This window comes from Tursiops truncatus, chromosome 19 (genome assembly GCF_011762595.2).
Source record: "Tursiops truncatus isolate mTurTru1 chromosome 19, mTurTru1.mat.Y, whole genome shotgun sequence".
NCBI lineage: Eukaryota > Metazoa > Chordata > Mammalia > Artiodactyla > Delphinidae > Tursiops > Tursiops truncatus.
Genome location: NC_047052.1, coordinates 23,037,407 through 23,050,414, shown reverse-complemented (window position 1 = coordinate 23,050,414; position 13,008 = coordinate 23,037,407).

The following is a 13,008-nucleotide window of genomic DNA, read 5'->3' as shown; positions in this document are numbered from 1 at the left end:
TGATCACCTTCTGAAAATGATAGGATTGTGCAGGATACAGTACTGGCTTTATAGAGGTACCATATCAACATGTTTTGTGATTAAAATGAGGAGGTGAAACTAGATCACTCCCCAAAGCTCAAGATTCAAAATGGGAAGAGCCATGTTGTATCTAATTGTGTGAGCAGACACACTTGTGTGAGCAGACCTCTGTTCTAAGTCATCGCCATGAATCTGTAAAAATTCACTCACTTAAGAGGAATATTCTGAAAGTTAGTTGCAATATTCAATGGAATATAATTTGGACCTTCAAACACAACTTTTCATTGAAATGTCACTAAAGGGTTAAGGAGGAAGTGGTATAAAAAAATTTCCAACCATTTCAACTTCATTTTTGACATTCCCTTCTAAACCTTGCACATTTTATTTCTTTCCTATATTGAGTGACTTTTCAAGCGGTTCTGCTGTGAGCCAGTAGAATTACTAAGAGGTTTCTGATTTCATAGCTATTTTTTATTATATTTGGAAGCTGGTTTTAAGTAGAACTAAAACTCCGGGGCCACTATTTTACAGTTAGTAAAGATCGACATCTAAATTATGATCTAAGGAAAGTACCAGGTCACAGCTTTCACTGAATGTAGAAAGAAGTAAAAAAATGGATTTGTCTCTGGAAATGTTGGCTATTTGATGTCTTTGAGAAATTTTTGTGCATATTAAATTCCAAATCTCAGCAATGAAATTCTTATAGACATTTGGCTTATATCTATTACTCTTAGTTAATTCCCAGTTACAGTGTCTTAAATCTAGCTTTAAATGTCTCTCTCTTGTCCTAGAGAAAATATGCTGACATATGATTTAAGAGTCTAAAGTAGATAATAATATAGGAATTAGCGATGGTCAATGATAAGACATAAGGCAAAAAACAATTTGTTGCAAAATTAAGGGAGAAAAGGCATGGGACATTTTTGATTCAATCCCAGACTTCATTCACAGAAACAGAAAATTTATATTCCATTCAAATCCAAGTAAAATAGTATGAATTAGTTCTATTTTCTGTGTGAATAAAGCCCAGGTAAGTTAGGAAACATGCCTAAGGTCATTTCAAGCAGGAAGTATCATGCTATGTGTCTAGAATGAGTTTCTTCCCACTCTTTCTCCTTGTAGGTTTTTAAAATTTATCCTTCAAAATGGAATTTAAATAATACCTCTTAAGATAGCCATCTATAACCAGCACCATCCAATATGACGCAGATATCCAAACTATATTTCCATAACACCTTGTATGCTCATCTTAGAATTTATAAAACATAATAAATAATAAAACATAATAATAGCAGTTCATTTCTCAATTTAACCTACTAGACACTAATCCCATTGAAGTAATAAAATGATGATGAGTTGGGTGGCATTGTTAGGGGTTTTGGGGGCCATGTTAGAAGTTCTATGGGGCTAACTGTGTTGCCAAACAGCTATTCATCCTAAGACAATACCCATATTTAGAGAAAAGAGTTAAAAGCCTAAGATATCATGCTAGTTTCACTGAGCACTGGGGGAAGGGAAAAAAAGGACAGACAGAGAGACTGACTCCCAACTGGCTGAATTTGGGTTGAGAAAGTGAAAAGGCAAGAAAACAAATGCCTTCCACCATTGTGACCCAAAGTAGGTGTTTAGACTAGCACTTCCCACTTGATTCTCTTATTTTTTTGAAGACAGAACACTGTCTTGAAATCTACATATATCAAAATTGATTCAAGACACATGATATAAACACTATAGGACCCTGTAATATATTCCGGTCATTTCCATATAGAATACCAGTCCTTGATTTGCTGCTGTTATGACCAACACCATTTATGAGGGAGGAATGGAGAGAAAGAATTCCAAGGATATACCATCAAGGTACAAACATAAATGCATTTTGAGAGTATCCAGAGTGTATAAGAATGAGGTCATGAATAAGTCTGTATTGCCTAGAGTTGGTTCTGATTAGGTGCTGGCTGTGGGTGTCTGAGAAGGCTAGGCAGATTTCCATACGTCATAAGGACACCTAGCAAAGGCAGGTCTTCCTCCACATTGCCGTGCTAACTGTACCTTGAAGTGCTGGTGTTACCTTGTATTTCTGTTGTGGGTGTGTGTGAATAGAGGGAGGGAATAGTGAGGGAGAGTAGAGAATGACCAATGACTTGCCTGGCCATAAATCCCACCAGCAAAATAATATTTACACGATCTAAAGTGTATGGAAACTCACCAGGCCTAACATACTACAACCTACCTACTTTATCTCATGTCATCCTTTAGATAGTCTGGTGAGATTGGTTATTATCATCTCCATTTCATAAGGACTTCTATATCCCAAGTAGATTAAATGGATTTCCCAACTTCAGCAGAACTAACACGGAAGAAAGACTGGACTGAAGACAGGTTTTCACCTTCGAAGCCAAATTTTATGTGATACCAGCACCGATACCATACCTCCTGGTCTCTGCTTGTCACTTTCAGCATGACTGTCCTATGACAGGATTCTGAGGGACACAGAATTCTCTTGACTAACATGCATCAACACAGTGTGAACATATAAAACTGTGGCACAAATAGTTTTTGTTGGAGATGGTGGTGGTGGTGGCTATGCTGATACCAGGTTTAAATTAGTCTGTTTAGAAAGTCTAATGTCTTCAAGGCTGGTGCTATTTTGGCAATAGGAAAAATGGCTATGTGTTTCTCTGTTTCTCAATTTACTGTTGAATTAGATGTGGAGAACTAGTGTTCTCCCATTTTCTCCCAACTCAGGGACATACACACACACACACACACACACACACACACACACACACACACACACACCCCCCTCACCATTCATGTTCAGGGTCATGTTTTGTGTATATTCTTTTGTTAGGGCCAATCTTCAGCCAATGATAATATCGTCCAGGTGTTTCGCCTAATGTTAGGTGTTGGGACAAATAACTAAAACTGTGTCCATTAAAGAAGCATCACTTGCATATTGCTTCATAGTTCCTGATAATGCTAATTTATTACCAATTTTGGAGACACCTTTTACTTCTACTAGCTATTGCAGGAGCCTAGCATGACCATTCATCCTTGCCTGGAATATTACAGATTTTTGTTTTTCTCCCTACATAATTGTTAATGCTCATCAATCCTAAAACTTTTCACTTTAAAAGTATCCTGGTTTTGTCTTCCCTAATTCTAAATACCCAGTACTCAAACTTTTGTTAAGTATACCATTGTATTGTTACCATGTTACTTAATGTTACGTAAAACTATTGTCAAGTAAACCCAATACTCACCTTGATTAGAGACATAATGCAGAGATGAGAATGGTTTCAGAGACAAAGATACTCTTTCTAAAAAAAAAAAAAAAAAATATATTCTTTCTAAGTATTTCTCTGCTTCCTGAAGGGCAAAATAAAATCCTTCAGGTTGTGAGTTCTCTTTCTTCATAATCAGCCTGTTAGTGTCTCCCTATGCTTCCATTATCTCAATTGTAATATATATTCTTAGACATTAATATCCTAATGTATAATATAGATTATAGCTCTATCCTCTAAGCCTATCATTTGGCAATGTGACTTATTATGCATTCAGAAATATTTGGAGTATAGAATTAAACAAAAGAAGCATGTAGCTATCGAATGACTACGTGTAAAAATGTCTTTGGCACTTTGTTTGCAATTAAAATATTTCTAAATATACCTAGCACACCTCTGCATCCAATTTAAAAAAAAAAAAGAATGTAATTGGTAAAATTTTATTTTCTATAAATAGATATTCATTTAGTTTTTACCCCCCGAGAGTCTTCAATTACAGTTAGTTTCTATATATTGTCAAAGTTCATAAAATATGCCCTTTAATTTAATATATTAGAGCTTTGACAAAACAGAGTCTAAAAATAAAATGATCCATTTTTGTCACCTGTTTTTTTTTTTAACTATTTTTTTCTTAAACAATATTGCTCCAACCATACATAGACTTTTTTGGGGGGATCAGTATGGAACTTCCATTTTAACCAAGAGTTAATCTCTTTGTGTTGATTAAAATATCCTTTTATTCTTGAAACCTCAGCAAAATGAACTGAAAGCAAAGATGTGGAAATGGGTTTAAAAACTGTAAAATCTCTGGCTCAATCTATCAGTTAAACAGTTTATTATTTTATAATGAAAAGACACTATCACTAATAGGTCAAACATTCTCTCATTCTCCTGTTATTTTCTCTTTTTTTGTGATGGTAAATACAGTGTTGTTATCTTTGGACAGGATGACAGCTTCAGGCAAGAGGTACAACCCCAGGGAATAGCACTTTAACTTAAAAAGCCAAGAGGAGAAAACACAAGAGGAAATCAGACAAGGCAAGACTGGAAACAAAAGCTGCATTTATTTCACAATCAAAAGCTGGACAAGGAGCCCCTGCTAATCTCAAGCAGACTCCACAGGCTGTACTTTTAATAGCAAAAACAGAGGAAATAGAAACAAATGGCGAAAACCTCTTCGGTGAGGAGTTGAAGACATTCACTGTAAGAGGATACCCAGGATGTTACTTTCTGGAATAGATGTATAAGGGAGAGGCATAATTTTCTGACACTCTGGGTATAAGAAATTACTTTCTCTTAATTTCTTTAAAGGAAGGTGTTTATAAAGGAAAGACAGTAGTACATCTTCCATTCCTCTGTCAATACACAAGCATTTGTGAGGACCTACTAAATAGTAAATACAGGAGGAAGACAGTGAGATAAGAAATAAAACGTAATGTTCTAATTCCAGTTTCTAGAACAGATCATTTGGAGTTTTAACAAAGTACTCGTGTGGATGAGATATTAATATTGGACCACAATCTCTTAAAAGTCTATATATGATTATAACGATATATATGGTGATATATATACCCTGCTATCTCAGCGACTAGCACAAGCTTGACAGTTAGTACTCGCATGCATTTCTTGAACTAAACCATTGAAAGATATGTGAAATAAAATTCATATTTTATGTCAAGACAAGAAAAATGTAAACATAAAAATTCTTCTCTGCCCTTTGGCCTCCCCCTCCCCCCACTCTGCATTGTGTATCCTCATTATGCATGGACCAGACCTCCCCCATTGGCAGGAATATCTGTTCAACCATAAAGAGCAACATCCTCGTAGCATCAACAAGACAATGCCTTAAAAGATAACATTCCCTCTTGATCTTATAAGGGGTCACATGACCCACCACAATGATGCTTAGATCTGGATTATGCAAACTGTCAATAATATGTCATCTGATGTCTCAAAAAACTTATATAACTGTGTTTTGACTTCTAATAGGCAGAACAGTTCTCAGAGTTTCTAAGATGCTCTTCCCGTATTATATCCTCAAATTTAGCTCAAATAAAATTTTTCACTTCTTTCTTAGATTGACTGACTAATTTTTCATCAACAGATATGAGAAAGAAAAACTTGGAGTGCTCTGGGAGTATTTAGGAGGGGCAGGACAACATTATTCAAAGGTGGTGACTTTTTAAGCTTAGTCTTAAAGAAGTAAACATTAAGTGTAGAAAAACAGTGATCTGGTTTTATCAGAGACAAAGCAGGATGTGTAGTTATGTGAAAATTTCTCTATGCTTAACTGTTCATGAAACAGAATGAGAGAAAAATAATACACGATGGTGATGATGAGGAGGAGGAGAATGACTATGGTGGTGGTGGCGACAGTAATGATTATGATGATGATAACAGAATTCTCAATATTTAAAATTCCTGTTGGCTTCAGTGACTGGTTAAACTGTTTGCAAAGTTAGCAACTGTTCATTAATCTTCATAAAAATCCAATAAAGTAAATGCAATTCCCAGGATAAATTGTCAGTATTTTTTAAAGCCTAGGGGAGAATCACAATATAGTTACATGGGTTAAATAAAATAGCATCTTCCAAATTTGGGGGAAGAAATTGTATCAATTCAATATGGAAACTCTGGTTATCTATCTCATGGTAATTAAATGTTCTGAATGATATATGTGCATGCTTTTAAAAAATAAGAATGGAGAAAAGTAGACATTGATTTAAAATACAGTTCACTAGCTAGGAAAAAGTAAAACATGAGTTGGTAAAAGGTAATAAAAACATCTTTATGGTGAAACATTTGCAAAATATAAATTCTATATCAACCTTTTATTTTATAGTCCCAAAACTTTAAATGACTTAAGATCTCACAGATGAACATGATGCTAGACCCTAAATCTGCTGACTAGCACCCAAGTCTTCTAGCTTCTAAACTGCACCAGCAGCACATGTGGTCTTTCTTCTCCTAGTTCTTAAATCAATTGCTTATATGAAGTCATTGTTTATGAGCTAGTCAGAGAAGTTAATTAATCTTTAGTTAATATCTAAAATAAGGAGGCCTTCTACACTTGCATTATCATTTGTTACAAGTTATCAAAGTAACAGAGAGCCCCCGACAAGTATTTAATAATTTTAGTTCAAAATCCACTCCTCCTTCTCCTCCCTTGCTTAATATTGATTCTTTCTTACTGCAGCCTAGTTCTTACTATGGGGAAGATTTACCCTGCAATTCTCTATTACCTTTCATGCACTGCTTCGCAGGAAGGCAAAGCTGACTAATGTGACTTGCATTTTATTTCAATTAATAATATTTAATATTTAGAGGACATTACAGAACAATTGAGCAGATAGGACAAAGTTCTCACATACCTCCTCCCCCATACAGTTTCCCCTGTGACTAAAATCTTGCATTAGTGTGATATATTTGTTAAAATTGATGAGCCAATTTCAATACATTAAGTAAAGTACATAGTTTACATTAGGGTTCACTCTTTGTGTTATACATTCTATAGATTTAAACAAACATATAATGGCATGTATCCACCAGCACAGGATCGTACAGAGTTTCACGGTCCCCCAACAAATCCCCTGTGCTCCAATTATTCATCCCTCACTTCCACCAAACCCTGGCAGCCACTGATATTTTTACTGTTTTGCCTTTTCCAGAATGTCATACAGTGGTATCATACATTATACAGTGTTTTTAGACTGGTTTCTTTTACTTAGCAATATTTATTTTAGGTTCTTACATGTGTTTTCATAGCTTGAGAGCTCATTTCTTTTTATTACTGAATAATATTCCACTGGTTGGATGTTCCACAGTTCCACAGTTTATCTGTTCACCTATTGAAGAATATCTTGATTGTTTTTCCAGTTTAGGGTACTTATGAATAAAACAACTACAAACATTTGTGTGCAATTTTTGTGTGGACATAAGTTTTCAACTAATTCCGGTAAATCACCAGTAAGCATGGTTGCTGGGTCATATGCTAAGACTATGTTTAGCTTTGTAAGAAATGGCCAAACTATCTTCCAAAGTGGTGGCATCCCACCAGCAATGAATGTGGATTCCTTCTGCTTAATACCCCCCACCAGCACTTGCTATTGTCAGTTTTTTGGGTAACAGCCATGCTAATAGGTGTATAGTGGCATCTCATTGTTTTAATTTGAAATTCTCCAAGGACACATGAAGTTGAACATTTTTTATATGCTTATTTGCCATCTGTATATCTTCCTTAACGAAATATATGCTCTCATTGTTTTCCCAGTTTTTAAATTGGGTTGTTTGCTCTCTTATTGCTGAGTTTTAAGAGTTCTTTTTATATTTTGGATATAAGACCTTTAGGAGACATGGACTGAAACCTTTGCCTAGCCCTAGATACTTAAGACTTCGTCCTACTTTTCAAAATAGAGTTAATTATTTTTACAGTAAGAACATAATCATTTTGAGTTAATTTTAGTACAAGATGTGAGAGTTAAACTGAGGTTGATTATTTCACCTATGGGTGGCCCAACTGCTTCAGCATCATTTTGTTGAGAGTCTATCTTTCCTCCACTGAATTGCTTTTGCAAAAATCTGATGGGCAAATCTGGGTAGGTCTACTTCTTGGCTCTCTATTCCATTCCATTGATCTATGTGTCTTTCCTTCTAATGATACCACATATTCTTGACTACTATAATTATCTAATAAGCATTTAAATCAGGTAGACTGAGTCCTCCCACTTTTTCTTTTTCGAAACTTTTATCCTTTTGAGTTCCTTTGCTTGTTCATATAAATTTTAAATAATAAAGCTATGTCTACAAACATTTTGCTGGAATGTTGATAGGAATTGCACTTAACCTGTGTATCAGTTTGGGGAGAAATGACATCTTTACTGCATTGTGTATATATGTATATTTATCTTATACCCTGTTACCTTACTGACATTACTTATTATTCCTAAAAAAAATTTTTGAAGGTTCCCTGGGATTTTCTATGCACACAGTCATGTCATCTGCAAATACAGTAAGAATTATTTCTTCCTTTCTAATTCGCATAACTTTTATTCCCATTTCTTATTTACTGCACTGGCTAGAACTTCCAGCACTATGCTAAATAACAGTGCTTATCATTGCCTTATGCCTGAACATCATTAGGTATAATGTTAGTTGCAGCATTCTGCAGATGCTCTTTATCAAACTGAGGAAGTGCCCCCTATCTAATTTTCTGAGCTTTTTATTATGAACAGTGTTCAATTTTGTAAAATGGCTTTTGCTACACTGTTTACCATAATCATGTGATTTTTCTTTTTTAGTCTGTTAACACGGTGGATTACTTTGCTTAATTTTTGAATGCTAAACTGGACTTGCATCACAGAAATAAATCCCACAATTACTGTGTATAATTCTTTTCACATATTTCTAAATTCTATTTTCTAATAGTTAAACATTTTTCCATCTATATTATTAAGGGACATTGGTCTATAATTTTCTTATTTTGTACTGTGTTTTTTTTGCTTGTTTTTGTTTTTTATTAGAGTGACACTAGCTTCGTAAAATGAATTGGGAATTGCACTCTTTCACTTTCTGAATTGGTGTTAATTTTTCTTTAACATTTGCTAGAATTCTCTAGTGAAACCTTCTTGGTGTGATTTCTATACTTTGGGAGATTTTCATTTTAAATTCAATTTCCTTAATAGATTGAGGGCTATTTAAATTATTCATTTCATATTGAGTGAGTTATGATAGTTTGTGTCTTTTAAGAAATTGGTCTAGTTCATCTAAGATGAAATTTATGTGCATAGAGTTTACAGAGTATTCCTCATCCTACTGTGGTCTGCAGGATCAGTCACTACTGATCCCTGTTATTCCAGATATTGGTAATTTATACATTCTCTTTTTTTTTCTTTTTATCACACTTGTTCAAGATTTGAAATTTTGTTAATTTTTTCCAAAGAATCAGCTCTTTGTTTTATTCATTTTCTCTATTGATTTTTTGCTTTCAACATCATTGACTTTGGATCTTACCTTTATTATATTTTTCATTTATTTGCTTTTGCTTTCATCTATTTGCTTTTTCATCTATTTGTTTATTTGATTTTCTTTCTTTTTTTTTTTTTTTGTATCTTAGGGTGAGGGTTAGATTATTTATTTGAAACTTTTCCTGTTTCCTAATGTATGAATATAATACTATAAAATTTCTTGTCAGCAGTGCTTTAGCTATGCTTTAATGTTGTATTTTCAATTTCATTCAGTCCAATATACTTTTTAAGTTTCCTTTAAGATTACTACTTTCATAAAGGAATCATTTAAAATTTAGTTTCCAAATGTTTGAATATTTTCCTGTTATCTTTATTGTGATTCAAGAACATACACTGCATGATTCAATTCTTTTAAATCTGTTGTGATTTATTTTATAATTCATAATATGTTCTGTTGGAACTTGAAAAGAATCCATTGAATGGAGTGTTTTACAAATGTCAGTTAGATCTTGTTGGTTGATGACATCATTCTTTACAACTTTGCAGCTTTTCTGTCTAGTTGTTTTATTAACTGAGTTAGGGCTATTTAAATCTCAAATTATAATTGTAGGTTTATCTATTTCTCCTTCCAGTTCTATCAGTTTTTCCTTCACCTATTTTGCTGCTCTGTTGTTTGCTGCATACACATTTAGAATTGCTATGCCTTTTTAATATTTATTTATTTATTTGGTTGTGCTGGGTCTTAGTTGTGGCAGGCAGACTCCTTAGTGCCAGCTGGTTAGTTGTGGCATGTGAACTCTTAGTTGCAGCATGCATGTGGGATCTAGTTCCTGGATCAGGGATCAAACCCAGGCCCCCTGAATTGGAAGCGCAGATTCTTAATCACTGTGTTACTATGGAAGTCCCAGAATTGTTCTTTTTGATGGATTGACCCATTTATCATTATATAATGTCATTCTCTGTCCCTGGTAACTTTTTTGGCTCTGAAGTCTACTTTATTAGATATTAATATACCTACTCCTGTTTTGATCGGATTAATGTTTGGATGATATGTCTCCTTTCATCCATTAAGTTTCAGACTGCCTATCATGTTATATATGAATACGTTTTTTGAACATACCAGCGTTTTGTGTTTTAATCCACTTGTGCCAAGCTTTGTCTTTTAATTGGTGTATTTAGATCATTTTAATTTAATTATTGATACGGAAAACCATTTTATTTTTAGACTCTATTGGCTCTCTCTTTTTTATTTTTCTCTTTTCTTTTTCCTGTTTTCTTATGGGTTACTGGAAAATTTTTAGAAGTCCATTTTGATTTCTCTATAGTGTTTGAGTTTTCTCTCTTTGTACAGATTTTTTAGTGGTTGCTGAATGTAAATATTACATTATATACACATATATACACACACATATTTTATCACAGTCTATGGTATCATCATTTTACCAATTCTCACAAAGCATATAAACCTTACCTTCCTTTAAGTCTCTTTACCCTTCATTTTTAATATAATTTTTCTTAAATATTTACTCCACGTACATTTAGAACCACATCAGAGAATGTTATAAATTTTGCTTCAGTTGCCAAAAATAACCTATACATATTTAACAACTTGTTAAAATGCAAAATTAGTCACTTATTTTTCTATAAAAATAACCACTTCAAGCTAATAAGGACCTACTGAATAGCACAGGGAACTCTACTCAATACTCTGTAATAACCTATATGGGGAAAGAATCTAAAAAAGAGTGGACATATGTATATGTATAACTGATTCACTCTGTTGTACACCTGAAACCAACATGACATTGTAAATCAACTATACTCCAATAAAAGTTTTTAAAATAATAATAATAAAATAAAAAGTAACCACTTCAGAAATAATGTTAAATTTTATGAAGTTTGATGGTATCCTTGCATATCTTTTCAGTCATTCTTCTGTAAGTTAAAATTAACATGATGAATATAGGCCCATTATACTAAGTCGTACTTTAAAAAAATTGTCACTGGATTATGTACCCAGAGATCACTATATATTTCAAGCTTTCTTCCATTCCCCACTTTGCCTTTTATATTATCAGAAATAATTTAATAGCAGATCTCATGTACTTCATTCTACCATTGAAGACTCTGAGTACTAATAGTCTGTGAATGATGGATGTGAAACACATAACCCAGGTTCCTGGGAGGGAGAGTTTAATATCCATCACTTTCTAATGTCCCCATGTGGACAGAAATTCTCTAACAGGAAATGGAAAAAGAAGTGTCAGCTATAACTTGAAATCAATGGGCAGCCCTGTCAGCCATGGGGGTTAAGTGTCTCTGTGGTATCATTTCTAGATCTTTTGCTTTGTTTAAGACATACTTGCCACACAATAGGTAGGTGAGGAAACAGTGAATCAATAAAGATTTAAAGTTTTAAAAAAATGATAGTTGTGTCATGAACAGAGGCAAAAAAAAGAGAAATTGCTGAATAGTTACCTAGCCAAGTACAGACACTACCACTTCACAGAGCTTGCCCTCTTTTTCCAGCCTTGTGCATAGCCTTAGAGCTGTCTAGTATCCCCTTCTCACAGAAAAAGAAACTGAGACCAGAGATATTAGTTAATTTTCCCAAATATATATATATATATATATATATATATATATATATATACATATATAAAATTTACATAAAATTTTTAAATCCCCAATAATTCCTCTCCATAACACGTGAAGCAACACAAAGCTTGTTAAAGAAAAGTAAACCACTTCCTTAAGAGCTGCTGCTACACAAGCATATTTGGGAACTAACAGCATGAACAAAATTTTAGAAAAAAATTCAGAGAATGAATCAGAGCATTAATACTGGGACATTCTTCTTTGACTGGGAAGAACCAGATCCGAGTCTTAAATAGAGTATAAAATTGTGGCAGGAAGGAATATAGGATGATATTGAAACTGGATATAACACCATGAATAGAAGCCTGCAGATAAAAATGCTTGAATGATAACAGAAACAAACATTTATTGGACGCTTACCATGTTTGTCTCCCTTAATCTTCACAACAATAAAAACAGGAATTCTATACATTTTATGAAACGGGGATATTTGAAAAGATCAAAAAGCAACTAAGAGGCAGGCTTAGGGTTTCAACACAATACTGGACAGTCTTACCACAGGTGTTTGGCCTTGACTGAAGCTTTGCCAAGGTGATTGTAAGAACTTTATATTCTTGACTGCATTCTAACGGGATTAGATACCATTCTCCAGGTGGTAAGATGTTTTTATAGTATTTGAATATGTAGTGACATTGTCAAAGATAAATCTGGTGACCATATGAAGCCTGGATTTTAGTACCAAGTTCCTGAACACAGGAAATGAAGTTAGGAGATTACTGAAGTACTTTGGATGATTGCAAGAAAGAATCTGCCCTAAAGTGGGATTAGTGGTCAAGGAAAAGAAAAATGACTATGGGGAATGCTTTGCAAGTAAATGAGTTGCATAGAATACAGTCATCAAAAGGACAGGATAAACTGTCTGTTTCACTTTTCATGTCCTAAGATATTTTTTCCAATGAATTAACAAATTAAATCAGAAAGTTGACATTTCAAAAGTGGTAGAAAATGTGGCAAAGCTTTCAGCCTCACAAAGGTGTTGGATTTACTCACGTAAATGTAGTTTGGACATAGTTGGTAATTATTTCAAATTATAGGAAAGGGACGTAATATTAACATGATGGAGTACTTCATAAAAATCATGA